General features: G+C 40.7%; 1 long non-coding RNA gene across 1 annotated transcript in view; it reads right to left on the bottom strand.

Annotated features, from left to right (window-relative positions):
- LOC143837866 (uncharacterized) overlaps window positions 1-16,401 on the bottom strand; it is an 85,162-nt gene that overhangs the window by 28,259 nt on the left and 40,502 nt on the right. The window contains exon 2 of the long non-coding RNA XR_013231124.1: window positions 7,071-7,196. This is a non-coding gene — a long non-coding RNA (uncharacterized LOC143837866). The remainder of the gene's footprint in view (window positions 1-7,070; window positions 7,197-16,401) is intronic.

Raw genomic sequence — 16,401 nt, 5'->3', positions numbered from 1 at the left:
ACTGCACAACCCTAAAAGTGAGTTCCTGGTATGTGCAGCTGTAATATCTGAAAGGGTTATAAGTTCATTCCCCAACAATATGTGAATACAGCCTAATTGTTATCACAGCCATTACTGCTCTGTATCTTTGTGTATGCCCTATTTTTTGCCAACCTATCCATCCAATGATAGGAGACTTGGGGACAGGGGGGGAGGGGAGGGCAGAGGAGCAGACACATGGTGCAGAGGTTTCGTACCCAGCATAATTAATATCAGATGGTACAAAGAAGAGACAGGAAAGAGAGACAGAGTGGCGGCAGCTCCGTGTCTCTTATAACATCCAGTTGCTTTTAGTGAAATCTCACAATAGAGAAACAAATTGTTTTCTGTTCCAAAACAGTTGAGTGTACAAATTTTAGCTCACAGCAGTTTAGCAGTATACTGCCCAGGATATGTTATGACCTGCCACCATCCAATAATTTCAAAGATTTAGAGAAACAAAGGATTTATTGTCTTGAATGTTAATTTTGGTCCATGTTAGCCAAACACCAATCAAAGCTTTCTTTGTTGAGTAGGTCAAACCTCTTCATCTACTACCCAAGCCAACAATGCCATAGAAACAGAGGAGTGAGGTCCAAAAACAATTTACTGTGTGTCAAACAGTCTCAGTGCAAATGCAGTAAATAATAGAGCAGATTTTCTGCTAGCTTGGCCTCCAAGTGGGCAATGCTAACTGGATCTTCATTAGTTAGAATCAGGTCCACATTAAGACCATCAAAATAAACTGTGAGTACTGAAGATGAATTGCTAGAATGGAATTACAGGTAAATAATCAGACACAAGTAGTTACATTGCAGCCAAATAACTCTAAACTGGGAAGAACAAGAAGAAAATTTGGAGGAATATGTGGAAGATTCATTTCTTTTTGTTGTATACTTCGGATTATAGACACACACACACACACACAGCATCTCAACATATATGAAAGCACACAAGCAGGGAGGAGGGTTGAAAAGAGTTAGCGCAGGAATACCAAACAAAAAAGTATTCAGTTGCTAATCAGGAGACAATGATAGAAGATGGACCTCCCTAGGTAGGAATTTCCAAAGTAAATTGTGGTTTCTTCTACTCCAAACCTATCTGTGGCATGTAACCCTCCCCCCCGGCAAAAAAAAGGCTCAGGATCAATCAACAAAGATGGATAATGTCCACACTACCCATTATCAGAGCAGTCAGTAAATTATGTTGATTCCACATGCATTTACCCAGAAGAAGAGCTGCTTTTTCTACCCTGCTTTTTACTACCCACAAGAGTCTCAGAGTAGTTTACAATCACCATTCCCTTCCTCCCCCCAGAACAGACACCCTGTGAGGTAACTGAGACTGAGAGAGCTCTGAGAGAACTGTGACTAGCCCAAGGTCACCCAGCAGGATGCATGTGGAAGAGTGAGAAATCAATCCTGGTTCTCCAGATTAGAGGCTGTTCCTTTTAATCACTGTACCAGGCTGGCTCTCATAGAAGCACTATGCTCCAGGTGCCTAGAATGAACCAGAGCGCAGAGGGAGCAGGACTCTATTCACTTGCCCTGTTCCTAACATCCATGAGTTCATCTAAAACAGAAATAGAACCTATGAAGAAACATGGCACAGAACTTTATCAGAAGGTTCTATTACCCAGATCATTACTCCTGTCATGAAACGCATGTTGTGGGGTTCCCATGTGATACAGTAACCTATTTGAAATGAAAGGATTAGAAGATAGAGAAGTGCATTGTAAGTCACTTCAGGCAGGTTTCTTGGAGGCATGGCATATACATTTTTCATATAAATAAAATGCTTAAAGAACAAGTATGTTTTATTGCCCTACTCAAGACAGAGAGTTAGGATGTGAAATACTGGAAGTGAATCATACAAGAGTTTCTATCTATAGTCGCAATAAAGTGAGAAAGTTTGGATGACCTCACACCTACTTGGGCGTGGCTATGGAAAAACCAGCTGGGAAGACTGGCCCTGAATCAGGAAAGGTGAAACAAAGTCTCAGTGAAAAACAAATATAAAATAAATCATACATCGCCTGTCTTCAAGAGAAAGATCCATGGCGATCAGGTTTGATAGCACTGGAAGATAGTCCAGGAGCAGAAACAGTGACCAGGAAGGGTTCCCATGATACTAGCATTGAAAGAAATTCAAGAGCAGATCCTGCCACATAGGAGAGGGCTCTGGATATTGTATATATGCACCTCTATTTGGTTACATATGGGGGAAGCACCTGTATTGGACAAATATGGTCCAAAATGAAGATCTTTGGTAGAACTGAATTGGACCTTCCAAACCTGAATTTCCATTGGTGAACACTGAGTTATTAGGATCCAGATCCCTATCAGCTTTGGGGAACAAATTGGAGCTCTCATAAGATAGTTGGAACTCATGTAGTGAAGAGACTGTTGGAAAATGTACTAAATGTGTATTGGAACATGTGTCAAGAAGACAGGTTATCGGTGATTGGATTATGAGGGACTGCAGACATGACACATTCCTTGCTGATAATGTCTAAATCTGATATCAACCTGGATATTTTTTCCAGGCCTTTAGAGCTTTACAGTCACAGAGCTATGGGGTACACAAACACAGGGGTTCCTGTGGGGAGGGAGATCATTCAGGTATTTGCTCTGTTCCACTTTTTGAAAGGGCTTTTTTATTATAAAGTGAATATGTTATTAGGAGTTCAGAATGAGGGTGGTGCTCTGAACAAAGTTCAGGAGCAGAACCTGCCACATAGGGTAGGGATTTGGGTATGCTCGATATGCACACAGACAATCAAATTTCTCTCTGTAACAAAGATATACATTGTATTTAAGTTATGTGGCACAGGTAGCACTGCCTGAAGGAGTCTGAGTTCTTCACTGGGTAGCAGACTTCATTCTCGGGGAATTTCTGCGCATTGGTAAAAATAGTGTCACACCTGCAAAATAGCAAAGCGCTAAATAATATCATGCCTCCCAGGCCCTCCTCATCTTTTCGAAGAAAAATAGTTGGTTCTTATATGCCGCTTTTCTCTACCCAAGGGAGTCTCAAAGTGACTTACAGTCGCCTTCCCTTTCCTCTCCCCACAACAGACACCCTGTGAGGTGAGTGAGGCTGAGAGAGCCCTGATATCACTGCTCAGTCAGAACAGCTTTATCAGTACCGTGGCAAGCCCAAGGTCACCCAGCTGGCTGCATGTGGGGGAGCACAGAATCAAACCTGGTTCACCAGATTAGAAGTCCACACTCCTAACCACTACACCAAACTGGCTCTCTTTTGCTGTCTCATCTTTGTCTGCCTTCTCTTTGTGCATCTTACCCTCCTCATCTGCTGTTGGAAGTGGCAGAAGAAAGCAATGCACATTATACGCATCACACTTCTGCCTGTCAATCAATTCAGGCAACCAATCCTCTTCAACAGTTTAAGGGTCCTGCGATGCCCACTAATTTTTTAAAAAAATCATACTTTTCCATTGCAATGCCTATGCATAGAATGATAGATGCATAGTGCTTTTTGTATACCACACCTTATGGGATCACGAGTTCTTTGATTGGAAAATGAATATCATTTCTGGTTGTTGTTTTTTTGGGGGGGGAGAAAACTTTCAAGAGGCATGTTTGTTGAATAAAATTTTTCTTTTATTTCTGGCATTGCCTACATACATGTCCACCTATTAGTTGCTCCAGGCACATCAACATTTTAAAAAAGAAATTCCTGTCCCTGGAACAAGGGAGAGGGAGGCGGGTGCAAGGGCGGGACGAAGCAGGCGACTTTAGCACATTTGAGCCTCCATACCTTCTTTCTGCTGGTTGCATTCAGGTAGCTTGCGCTTTTTAGGTTGGTGAATCCACTTTATGCGATTTCCTAAAGAAGTGCTTTAAAATGGAGGATGTAGCGAGCTGTCAGCTGGATGTGGATGACATCATGTGCAGGGGCCAGAATATTCAGCTTGCAATCGACTGGCAGAAATGCCCTAGATATACCACAGCAATTCCTACTACTAGAACAATCAAAGGACATGGTACTAGTTATGTTAGTTATGTTATCAGCCTGAGTAAGAAGTCTATAATATGGTGTCTGAAAGCTTGCATATTAAAAAGAGGATGCTTAGAAAACTGATTTGTGGTTTACTCATTCATTTGTTCATTCATTCATTCGTTCGTTCGTTCGTTCGTTCGTTCGTTCATCCATTCATCCATTCAAAAACTTCTAGCCTTCAGGGATGTAAGAAAACAAAACAATATTCAAATGAAGCTTTAAGCCCCAGTTTTTTTTTATGCATATGAGATATATGCATACTTTAGCCCCATAAATATTTGTACTTTAGCCCCATAAACATTTTAGAATAGGTTGTTATACATTAGTGATGCAGTTCTATTAGGCACAAAATTATAGTTTTCACAAGAGACCCCATTAAATAAAAAAACAAGCACACCGTTTACTTAAAGAAGCTCTACAGTGCTCTGCCATTGTTTCCGCCAAGCTTCTGCCAAAATGTTTCCGGTTTTGTATTTGGATCCTTAAGTAGCTCAGCCGTTTTCAGGCACAAAGACATTGGTCCTGCCTGCTAATGAGGAAGCAAACAAATACAGGGCACAGAAACAAAAGCCAGGCTTCTTCCGGAAGAAGAAAAACTTGTGATTTGTGAAAGAAAAGCCAGGAAGTTTTAAAAGTGAAACAGAAGGAAATTAAACCCGTCTAGCTTTTGAAAGCATTGTAGGGAAACTAGCTGGTTCCCAGTTATATTCAGTAGAGAGGATATTGTCTTAACTCTTTCCTTGTCACACAGCCCTGATTCTGGCCTGAGAGAAATTTGCAGTAGTACTGGGGGGGGGGGGAGATATCATGCATTTGGTTCAGAATAACCATTACATTGAGCAAGATATGATGGGGTCAAATTATCTGAAAGCCTCCCAGTGCTGAGAGTACTTAAAATTCCACAGAATTCAGAACATGGCAGCTGCTTCCTTAGCACATTGTAAAGGATTAGTAGTCATCATGTTCTCAGGCACAGTGAAATATAAAGTGCCAGTAGCTTTTCCAGCTTAAGAAGCAAGTTTGCCATGTGCTTTTGTGGGGGAATGTCCCGGTAGCCAGTGAAAGCTCAGTATTTTATAAACATTTATAATATAAAGTTCCACATCACGAATAGGTTCAGTTTCCATTAGATGAAACAGCACAGGAAACAAAGAGAATTTGTTTTCAGGTACTTGAGAACTGAAAATCACATTCAACAGCTCATGGAAATGTTCAGAGTTTATGCAGTAATACTGTATATAGTGGGACGGGAAGAAGTTACAAGGCAAATTTCTGAATCTGTATTCTAGTAAGTAAAGGGTCTGTAAGCATTTCTGTAATTTTGGGAACTGGCAGTTGGAGGCACTAAACATTGGAAGGTTCCATGAAGTGGTGGGAGATTCCGAACCAATCATCTGTCTGTGGGGGAACCAGATGTTTCCAAGGTTGTTGTTGTTGGCATATACATGATCCTCCAAACTCTGCATTGCGCCAATATACATAAGCGTTTGCATGCAGTCAGATTAGAATCCGGAAGACGTACATTTGACTGTTTACTCGGCAATGGATGCTGTCTGGGTGACCTTGAGCAGGTCAGTTTCTGTCAACATAGCCCAACCTAACCTAATCCATAGCTTTTTGCTGTGAAGATATAATGGAGGAGGGGAGAATACCTTAAGCCACTTGTGATCCCCAAGGACCGTTTATGCACTGGGAACTTCACTGCCCTAGCTCTTGTGCAGGAGCACAAATCGGGGGTGGATGAGACACACCAAGCCAAATGCTCCCCCATGAGGATGCAGGAAGAGGTGGGGCAACCTGCTATGATGAAAACTCCAGCCTGTAGCCCACCATGAAACCTCCAGTGCATAAACGGTCAAGAAGGAGAAAAGAAGGATATAAACAGAAGTGTACCAAAACAAGAGGTGAGGTCTACTATCTTCATGCTGTGCTTCTGGGCACCCTGCAAGGAGCTGTGGCTGTGTGGGAAACAGAATTCTAGAGTAGATGAATCTTTGGTCCAATTTATCAGGGCTCTTCTGATGAAGAAGAACCCAGTTGCTATGTCACATTTAAGAACCTGACATATCAAGTAATTATGTGACACAGAACCATAGTGTTGGAAGGGACCTCCAAGGTCATCTATTCTAGCCCCCTGCACAATGCAGGAACACACAACTACCTGCCTACCTACAGTGACCCCAATTTCATGCCCAAGAGATCCCTCCCCCACCAAAAATCTCCAGAATTCAGCTTAGCCTGGAGGAAATTCATCTACCATCCCCACAATGGCGACCAATTTCCTGGGTATGCAAGGAATGTCCACAAGAGACAAACACTGGCACATCCCTTCCTGCCACCCACTCACAATCTGCCTAAGTTCATGTAATCAGCATTTCTATCAGATAACTATCTAGCCTCTGCTTTAAAACTTCCAAAGGAGACCCCCCTCCCCAAACCTCCTGAGCAAGCCTATTCCACTGAGGAACTGCTCTCTTTTGAATTAATTTCAACCCATTGGTTCTGGTTCACCCCTCTGAGGCAACAGAAAACAATTCTGCTCAATCTTCTATATGACAGCCCTTCAAGTATTTGAAGATGGTTGTCATATTACCTTTTAGTTACCTTCTCTCCAGGCTAAACAGATGAAGCTCCCTCAACTTTTCCTCATATGACTTGGTCTCCAAGCCCTTCCCTGGCCTTTCATAATACAACACAATATTTTTCTAGTTCAGCGTCTTGCAACAATAGCCATCAAAATGTTCCCAAGTTCACAGGCAAAGACTTGAAGAAGATAGCCATCTCCAGGGGGTTGTTCACTACATCTGTTATTTAGAGGCACAGTGACTCTGAACAAGGAAATTAGTTATATCCATTCCTTATCCCAGCAAGGAGCTGTGACACTACACATGCATTTGTTGAGTCCCTTCTAAAGCCAGCTAGTGAACATCACCCTATCTCAGTCAGCTTTTATATATGCATGACAACATGCAATAGATCTTAACTTTAAAACACACACTGAGAGATCTGAACAATAAGATCTGCCTTACCTAGATGAGTCTTCATGAATGTTGATTAGGGTCTGGGCTTCCCCTGTCCCAAACCAGCCCTCTAGTCTTTGTTGTATACTTTCACCACACATGAACCATCGCTGAAGACTGCTGAAGTATATATTTCTATGGAGGAAAAACAAACACATTCAAGGTGAACAACAATTTATTCTTGCATAAGCTTCTGTGGACAAGAGCCCACATATTTGGATGCAATGTTTCCTGTGCTCTTGTGAAATGTATATTTGTTTCCAGTGAAATGAAAAAGAGGCCTTGTTTGTTTCATTCATTTGTACAAGGAAAACAAATATAAGGTGACCTTTGACTGCCAGCCGAAGATTATATAGAGCAGATTCACTATGTACATTTTCCATCCACATCAGGAGACTTGGCTGTTCCCAAATACACACTCATGCTAACATACATAACACATTAAACAAGTGAAAATAATACCACTGCAATCATGGGATTGGCTGTTGAATATGGGTTGGAGGAAGGCTCTGACCTGGATAGCCCAGGCTATCCCTATCTCATCAGATTTTGGAAACCAAGCATAGTGAGTCCTGGTTAGTATTTAGATGGGAGAGCACTATGGAAGGAAGAGGCAGACAAGGGCAAATCATTTAACCATCTCTTGCCTCCAAAGCCTTGGATCACTATAAGTTGGATCCAGCTAGCATTTTCACTCTTTGTCTCCCAATTCCTTTTATCCCACAAGACTTTTGCCCATGAAGTTTCCATAAACCCATAAGCCTTTTAGTGGACAAAAGACACATATCCTTTTTCAACAGCTGAAAACCAGGCTAGATCCCACTTTCACAAAATGTTGTTGTATGAACCTGCCCCTTTTTGGTACTTTTTAAAAACAATTCATCCAGTAGCATTTCCCCAATGCTGACTCTGCAAAATTGTAAGATAAAGTAAAGTGGTATTAGTTGCTGGTCTTCTGCAATTCCATATGCATGTAATCCAAGGGAGAATCGCGTGTCCCAAACAGTGTAGCTGACAGCCACAGCTTTCCTTAATTTTTTAAAAGCAAGTGTGGTAGGAAGTCAGGTGTAAAAGTATGGCTTACATCTGCAGAAGGTTCTCCACAGCCTTTCAGGGTTAGACATTTTCTGTGTGTACATGAAAGATTGGAACTCTTACAGGAGAAATGAAGGCTACGCTGGTAGCAAAATGTTATGATTCATGGCACATTGGGTGCTAGTGGTGTGGCTTTAAAAATATCAGTTGCTGAATACACTATAGCTAAGTCCATTTCATTAGCCTTTGGGATTACATTTAAGTATCTCTTGTTCAGTCCTATATGGTTCACACGTCTTATAAGCAGGTTTATATTGCTATACAAATACCAAGAATTGCCTATTAGGCACAAAGCCGTAAGATGAAAATTGACTCCATCAACCACATTTGCCAAGTGAAGAGATTCAGACCTTGGCAAGAAGCAAAATGTTCATCTAAAATTAACACCTCAGTATGGGAGCTACAAGATTACTCAAAGCATTTAACAAAAGTACTAGACAAAACTCTATACAAATACAAATTACAGTGTGTAGGCATGTGTGCATTCACTTTATTCTAAAGTTTAAGGATTCCTAAGATGACATGAGTAATAATGAGAAATAATTATGCTGGATCACTCATTCATTTGGCTCATGTTTGTCTTCGTGATCAAAAAAGTTAGTTTGCTGAATAATTTTTATAAGGTTTGAGTGAATTCAGATGTTTCTATATGGACAACTACACTGCATTCTCACAACTGCCCTTCTCTCCCCAATCTGCCACTGCCTCCAATTCTTAAAAGGGAGAGAGGATCTGTTTACAAGTTTTGAATTGAGACTTACTACATTGCTGTCAGTGTACCTTTAGTGTCCATCCATGCATCTAATTAATTTTGTGAATCAGATACGCATGACCTGGACCATGGATGGCCTTATGGACAAGTACCAATTCCTTAAACTTGACCTGGAATTGAACTGGGAGCCATTGCAACTGTTGGAGCACAGGTCAAATATGTGTTCACCAGGGTGTACCCGTAAGGACCCTGGCCACTGCATTCTGGACCAGTTGTCATTTCTGAAGCAAGGATAAGAGCAGGCCCGCAGTTTGGCTTGGCATAGATGGAAAAATGCCAGCTGTGCTAGTCTCAAAACTTGTGCCTCCATAGATAAGGAGTCAAGAATCACACCCATGTTCTGTCTGAGCATCATTATTTGCTGCATTTTTCTAAAAACAGAATAATGCTAGTCATGCTTAGAAAATGTAGTTTGAAGATTGCTTTTTGAGCAATGGAAGTGTTGACAGAGTGTTACAGTTTCTGCACTTGATCTATCTGGATGAGTCTCATTCCAAGGTAACAGCTTCCTTAGCATTCAAATTGCCACTTAGAGGTTGATATAAAATGTAAAATAAATGCAGAATATGAGAAAATGAGCCTTATGCTGATGATCCCATTTTTATTGCTCCCTAGGTCTGTATTTTTTGCCCAAACCATAAACACTTCTCCTGTTCAAAAAAATTATGACTTTCAATTTTGTTTGTGGCATCGCTTTCAAAGAGAAAAATCATCACCTTTAGTCCAAATTCACATGAGAGTAATATGACCATCCATCACTTTGTCTTGGAGCAAGCTAGTAAGATTTCAGTGCTAAGGACAGAGATAAAAGAAATCCAATTAAGTAATTGTAGAATGAAAGCAATTGAGATTAAATGTGCTCTACACTGCTGAGTTCGCCAATTTCGGCCTTAAAAAAATCTAACAAAAAGTTTTTTTTTTAAGAAACTAAATGACTTTGCCACAATTTATTTCCATTTAATGTCTTTTAAACTGGAGAATTCAGGATTTGATTTTCTTCTGTCCCTTTATTTCTTAACAAAAGGAACATCATCATTTCTACTTAATGGCTCTCCAGAAAGTTAATTTAACACTTGTGATGATCATGTACTTAACAGGCTTTCTGATTTAATTAGAACTATGAAGGTTTGAAAAATCCTGCAGTGTTAAGCAAAATTGGCCCTTAAAAAATATAACCTACCAAAAACAAAAACTCAGTTTGGCTGAGTTCATAAAATTCATAGAACATTGACACCAAATTGACAAAAGGTTTTTCAAAAGTGTGGGAGAAATCTCTCTGTTTTGGACATTGTCCAAAATATTTTTTTTACTCTATAGGTATTTGTTAACTATTTGTTAACAATATTTGCCTTATAGAGTCAAAAGGAAGATATCTCTGTGTTTAAGATGATCACTTAAAATATTTTACACACATGCATACATACCAAGTGATTACTGGATATATGTAATTTGTTTGTAAATGTAAGTTCAAAGATGGAGGTCCTGTTGCTGGGCACAAAAGGTCCAAGCGAGGAAGCATGCCTACCCAATCTGGATGGAGTACAGTTAACAATAGCCCACTCCGCCAGAAACCTCGGAGTGATACTTGATTCCTCACTCTCTATGGAGGTTCAGATCACAATGGGAGCGCAGCTGGCATTTTGCCACCTTTGCCAAGCCAAACTACTAGCACCCTACTTGGCCCTGGAACACCTCACCATAGTGTCACCACACGACGGTCACCTCTAGGCTGGACTTCTGTAACTTGCTCTACGCTGGCCTACCCTTATCCTTGATCCGGAAACTGCAATTGGTCCAGAACACGGCTGCCAGGGTCCTCACAGCAACACCTCGGAGGTCCCACATCCAGCCCATCCTTCAGCAGCTGCACTGGCTCCCGGTTGAATTCCGGATCAGGCTTAAAGTTTTGGTTATCACCTTTAAGGCCATACGCGGTCTGGGCCCAGTATACCTGAGGGATCGCCTCTCCGCCTACACCCCTCAAAGAGCATTGCGCTCGACTACCTCCAACCTCCTGGTGGTTCCTGGCCCCAAGGAAGCCCGCTTAACCTCAACCAGGGCCAGAGCTTTCTCCATTCTGGCCCCCACCTGGTGGAATGAGTTTCCAGAGGAGATCAGGGCCCTGAAGGAACCTAAACAGTTCCGCAGGGCCTGCAAAAAGGAGCTCCTCCATCAGTCATTTGGTTGAGGTTGACCCGGACCATTGCTTCCAATTGGCCCTCGCCCCCCCCCACTCCTATTATAACTGCCACTAGTCTGCCTGGCACACTGGGTCCCGGTGGGAGTTGAGCTGACGCTCCTTTGCAGTTCATGTTATTACTGTTATCATGTTGGGGTTATTGTTGCTGTACTGTTGCTGTTGTCACATGTGTTCCTCATGTTATATGTATCTGTTTCCTGTTCCCTGTAAACCACCCCGAGCCTTCGGGGGAGGGCGGCATATAAATATATATATATATATATATATATAAATGAATGAATGAATGAATGAATGAATGAATGAATAAATAAATAAATAAATAAATAAATAAAATAAGTTCCTCTTTATTTTGTTAGCCAAAAACATTTTGTTGCCTGTCCCAAAAACATCTAGTTCTTTTCTGTATTGGATTTTATTTATTTATATTTCGATTTATATTCTGCCCTTCCACGAAGGCTCAGGGTTGATCACATCAGTCAGGAAATACAATTAATGGCCTGAACCTGGTACAATCCATGGTGGTAGTAGGGCTCATTCTCTATCGTCCCCTTCTTCTTTTGCCCTCGATCGCTCCTAGCATTAGGCTCTTCTCCAAGGAGTCCTTCCTTCTCATGAGGTGGCCAAAGTATTTGAGTTTCATCTTCAGGATCTGGCCTTCTAAAGAGCAGTTAGGGCTGATCTCCTCTAGGACTGACGGGTTTGTTTGCCTTGCAGTCCAAGGGACTCGCAAGAGTCTTTTCCAGCACCAGAGTTCAAAAGCCTCAATTCTTTGATGCTCGGCCTTCCTTATGGTCCAACTTTCAGAGCCATACATTGCAACTGGGAATACCAAAGCTTTGACTAGACACACTTTTATTGGCAGGGTGATGTCTCTGCTTTTTAGGATGCTGTCTAGATTTGCCATAGCTTTCCTCCCCAGGAGCAAGCATCTTTTACTTTCTTTGCTGCAGTCCCCATCTGCAGTGATCTTGGAGCCTAGGAAAATAAAATCTGTCACTATCTCCATTTCTTCCCCATCTATTTGCCAGGAATTAAGAGGGCCGGATCCACTTGAGCCAATCCACCACGGCTTCCAGACACTTGGCCAAATTCTCTAAATGGCTTGAAGCCAGGACACATGAAAGGCTGTTTCCACCTGTATTGTCCAGCTTGCCAGTTAGGATCTTCTTAAGATGCAGTCCTCTCTGTACCCTGCCTTCAAGTGAATTGAGAGGCAGGGGACAGAGAAGAAGGTGAGTTGGGAGGGAACAATAAACAGGTGTTTTTCATTGTGGCACTTGACCTGTGAAATGCCCTTTCCTATTTTTCAGGTGCCAGGCCAAACCGTTTCTTCTTTCCAAGTTTAAAGTGTTGATCTTTTTCATAGTTTTTGCAGGCAGCTTCTAGCCTGGGAGCTGTAATGAGGATCAATTAGGCTGTCAAAAGTTTTATGCTCTGGGTTTTACTGGCTGCTTTTTAAAGGTTGCTAATTTCAGTGACTGTATGTTTGTATGATTTTATCTTGTTTCATTTTATAAGCTACCTAGACAGGTCTCTGAAAAGGAAGCAATTTTTAAATAAACAAGTAAATGCAAAAGATAAAAATACTTAACAGTGAACAAGAATAACTTTTGCCTAATCTACTGTGTAAAAACGTTTTTGCTCCTTGTGTTGTTTCTAAGCAATTGCCTGTACCAAGACCAAGTGAACAACTGCTTCTTTGTAGACTACAGTCTTCATTATACATTATTTAATGCCTTGTATCTCCAAATCCCACAGTTGAAATACACTTCAAACACTCACTAATCCTGTCCTCTTTCCTAACTTTATCTTCCATTCAGTAAACTGCTCTGAGAACTTTTACAGTTGAAAAGCTATTAACATATGTAAATCACTAACAACAACAATAATATATATAATTTCTTTACTCATGACCCACAGAGATGAATTGTATCTCACCACCTGAGCATCTTAAAATGCACAAGCTTTACTGCAAATACAACTCACACATTATAAAGCAGCATTCTACTAATTATTATTATTTTAAAATGAGTAGAGATATTTTCAGTCACAGTCACATGAAAAATGATGTCTCTTACAAGAGCAACAATAGGTGAAAACTGACATTTATAAAAGACTGCAGGTGTTATTCCTCTAATGGGAAAAATATTGACTTGGTGAAATATTTTGGTGTCACACCAGGACTCCCCAATATTACCAAAGGTCTTGGAGACAAAAGTACAGACTTATTTTCCTGTAAAGAAAAATAATTTGGCTCTTGCTTTCATTCTGCCTGAAGCCTTTTGAGAAAAGGCTGTCATCTGTGACACATGTCAAAACAATTCCACCTGTATGCTAGGTTTATATTGTTCTTATGGATAAAACTCAGGGAAAAGCATAGAAAACATTTACTGAACACGGTTAGGGTTTTTTTTTTCAGTGCTGAAGAATGTCCCAAAACAGATTGCAATTTCCTCTCCCACAGTTATTATTGGAATAGTATCTTTCTGACTTGCTGGCCCTCAGATCTGCTAACTGATACTTGAAATTTAAGAACTGTTGTTATTAGACAGGTGAGCTGCACATCATTGATGCTGGAAGGTGCAATGATCAGGACAGGCCACTCCTACCATTTATGTTGTACAGGCCTGTTTTTTAAAATGTGCAACTAGGTGCAAAGCATGCACTTTCAAAAGGGCATTTGTGCTGTTCACATATTCAAGTCATGCAAAAGTTGTTTTATGATAACTTGCATATATTACTCTTTTGCATTAGAATTGCTGAGTTCCCAACCATTAGGGTTTTCTCCCATTTTCTCCCATCTTCTAAATATCATGGAATGCAACTCTATGTAACAAAGTATGTGTGCACACAAAGGAAAATACAGATGCTTTGAAGCAGTACATCTATGTATGTAAAATCACACATGAATTCTGAAGAAGTGTGCATGCACATGAAAACTTATACCCAGAACTAGAGACAAAGCACGTTAAATCCAGGAATACAACAGGCGCTAGCACATACACCGGCACTGTGACTGTACTGGGTTCAAGCTCTCTTTCCCCCTGCTTCCAGCTCAAGAGTTTAAGAGTAGTAGTTTAAGAGTAGCAGACTCTTGAGATTAAAGAGCTGGGTTTGATTCCTGACTCCTTCTCCATATGCAGCCAGCTGGGTTGCCAACTTCCAGGTGGGAGCCTGGAAACCTTCAGGAAGATGGAAGTGAGAAAGATAGGATAAAAAAGAGACAAAGAAAGAATGAAAGACGGGGAAATCCAGCGAAGGCAAAACAGAATAATAATTAGTATTATTGTATTCTAACTTTCCTGTTAGAATAAAACAAAATACTCAGAATAGCAACCCCATTCTGACAAACAGCTTGGCCTGAAAGATTCCATTTCTTCTAGCTCCACACCACTGTCTGTCTCACAATTTTGCTGGCTCTCGTTTTTTGTTTTTTTTTTGGCTGGTGAAAAAGAGAGGATGTTGTTTCATTTGTGTAACAAAGGGCCCATGTTGGGCATCATGGGCAAAAAAACAGGTGGGACAGGGGCTGTAGTAAGAGGGGAATTAGTTTAAATTGAGTGACCAAGCCAGTGAATCCAATCTGATGTCATAGAGGAAAAGATATTTAATGCTTCCACTCCTGTATTCTCCCCCAGTTGTTTGTCCTGTCGGAGAAATAACAGTGAAATCATGGTAATGAATGCCTTCCCAATCCATCCTACAGCTCTTCCCCATCTCATCTGAAATGGGGTTCCATGTTGCTACTGATCTTTTTGCAAAGGACACTGGGACAATTTGACCATGGATGTTCCAAAATTTCATCTACTACAATATTTTCCTAATTTGCCTGTTACTGCGGAGCTGGAAAAGTTATATACTTTCTCTAAAATAGATTCTTAGTTTGTCCAATGACCTTGTCTATATTTCTTATTCTTCAGGCAATTTATGGTAGCAGCTGTGTCTACAAAACTCCAGTTTACCAGTTGGTCAGCACAAGCCATGCATTTCTGAAAGAAACTTTTGATCTTTGTTATACAAATATGCCAGGCTTTTGAAGTACTGAAAATTCCGCTCATTCTTTTTCATAGAGATGCTGTTGTTGTGTGGTTGATCTCATGCTTGGAATATTATTTATCTAAATTTTCTTAATGCATATCTGCCAAACCAACCCAAAGAGAATAATCTTTCTTTGGGACTGCCTTTAAAATTAATAGCAGACAAACTGTATATTTCTTAGATCAGCAAACAGTAGAGAGATTGATCTATCTTGACAAGAGATCTAGCAGAGTGGAGCTATAACATCATCCCCCCAATGGATTTTCTTCTTTGTCCCTTCAAGATCAAGTGAACGTAGTGATGGCCACTAACAGAGATAGCTTTAGAAGGTGTATGGACAGATTCCATAGAGGTCCATCAATGGCTACTAGCAACATCAGAAGAATGCATTATGCATTGGTTCTCCAAGGCAACTGTTTTGGCCACTGTATGAAACAGGGTGGATCACTGGTCTGATCCAGCAAGGTTCTGTTTGTGTTCTCTGTATGACATTTTGGGACATAGTCTCTAATTAGATTATACCTTTTGACAATTTGGAGCCTTGATTTCAAGAAATATGTCTGCTATATGAATCACTTCATTGAGCTTAAAAACATATTTTGTACAGTTTATTTTGCCTTCCTAGAATTTAAATTACACAGCAGTAATGGAATTTGATTCAAAGGCAGACCAGCTATGCAATTACAATTGTCTAGCTACTCCAGAGTGGTTATAATATTCCAGAGAGACGGTGGGGGAAACTAGCTAACTTCAAATGTCATAAGCAGCAGCTTCCACTGACTGACATTCACCAACAGCCAAATTTTACAATGTGCTATGCCAGCAAAAGAAACTGGCATAGTTATCTTGATGGCTTGCAGCAGCAGATAGTTTGATTCCTCCATCAAAAACCGCATTACAAATTGTAAGGGTGCATCACAGTTGCAAACATACATTGCAGGGCAAACAAGTTGGAATGGTGATTCATTTGTTTTGCCATTATCTGAAAGAAAGAGCTACCTTTCCTATAGCTCTTTCAGTTTGAACTCATGTTCCAAGCTTTGCTTCAATGTCCAGCTCCTGTTCTTGTTTCTCTCACTTACTATGGTACATTTGGCCATGGGTTGTGCATAATCCTGGTGGTCCGTGAGATATGGAACAGCTTTCTGGAAAACAAAAGGACATTTTAATACTTGTTATTCCAGATAGTGTAAATCTCTCTCTCTCTCTCTCTCTCTCTCTCTCTCTCTCTCTCT

This window comes from Paroedura picta, chromosome 5 (genome assembly GCF_049243985.1).
Source record: "Paroedura picta isolate Pp20150507F chromosome 5, Ppicta_v3.0, whole genome shotgun sequence".
NCBI lineage: Eukaryota > Metazoa > Chordata > Lepidosauria > Squamata > Gekkonidae > Paroedura > Paroedura picta.
Note: the sequence above shows the minus strand (reverse complement) of the source record. Positions and strands in the feature narration are given on the sequence as shown.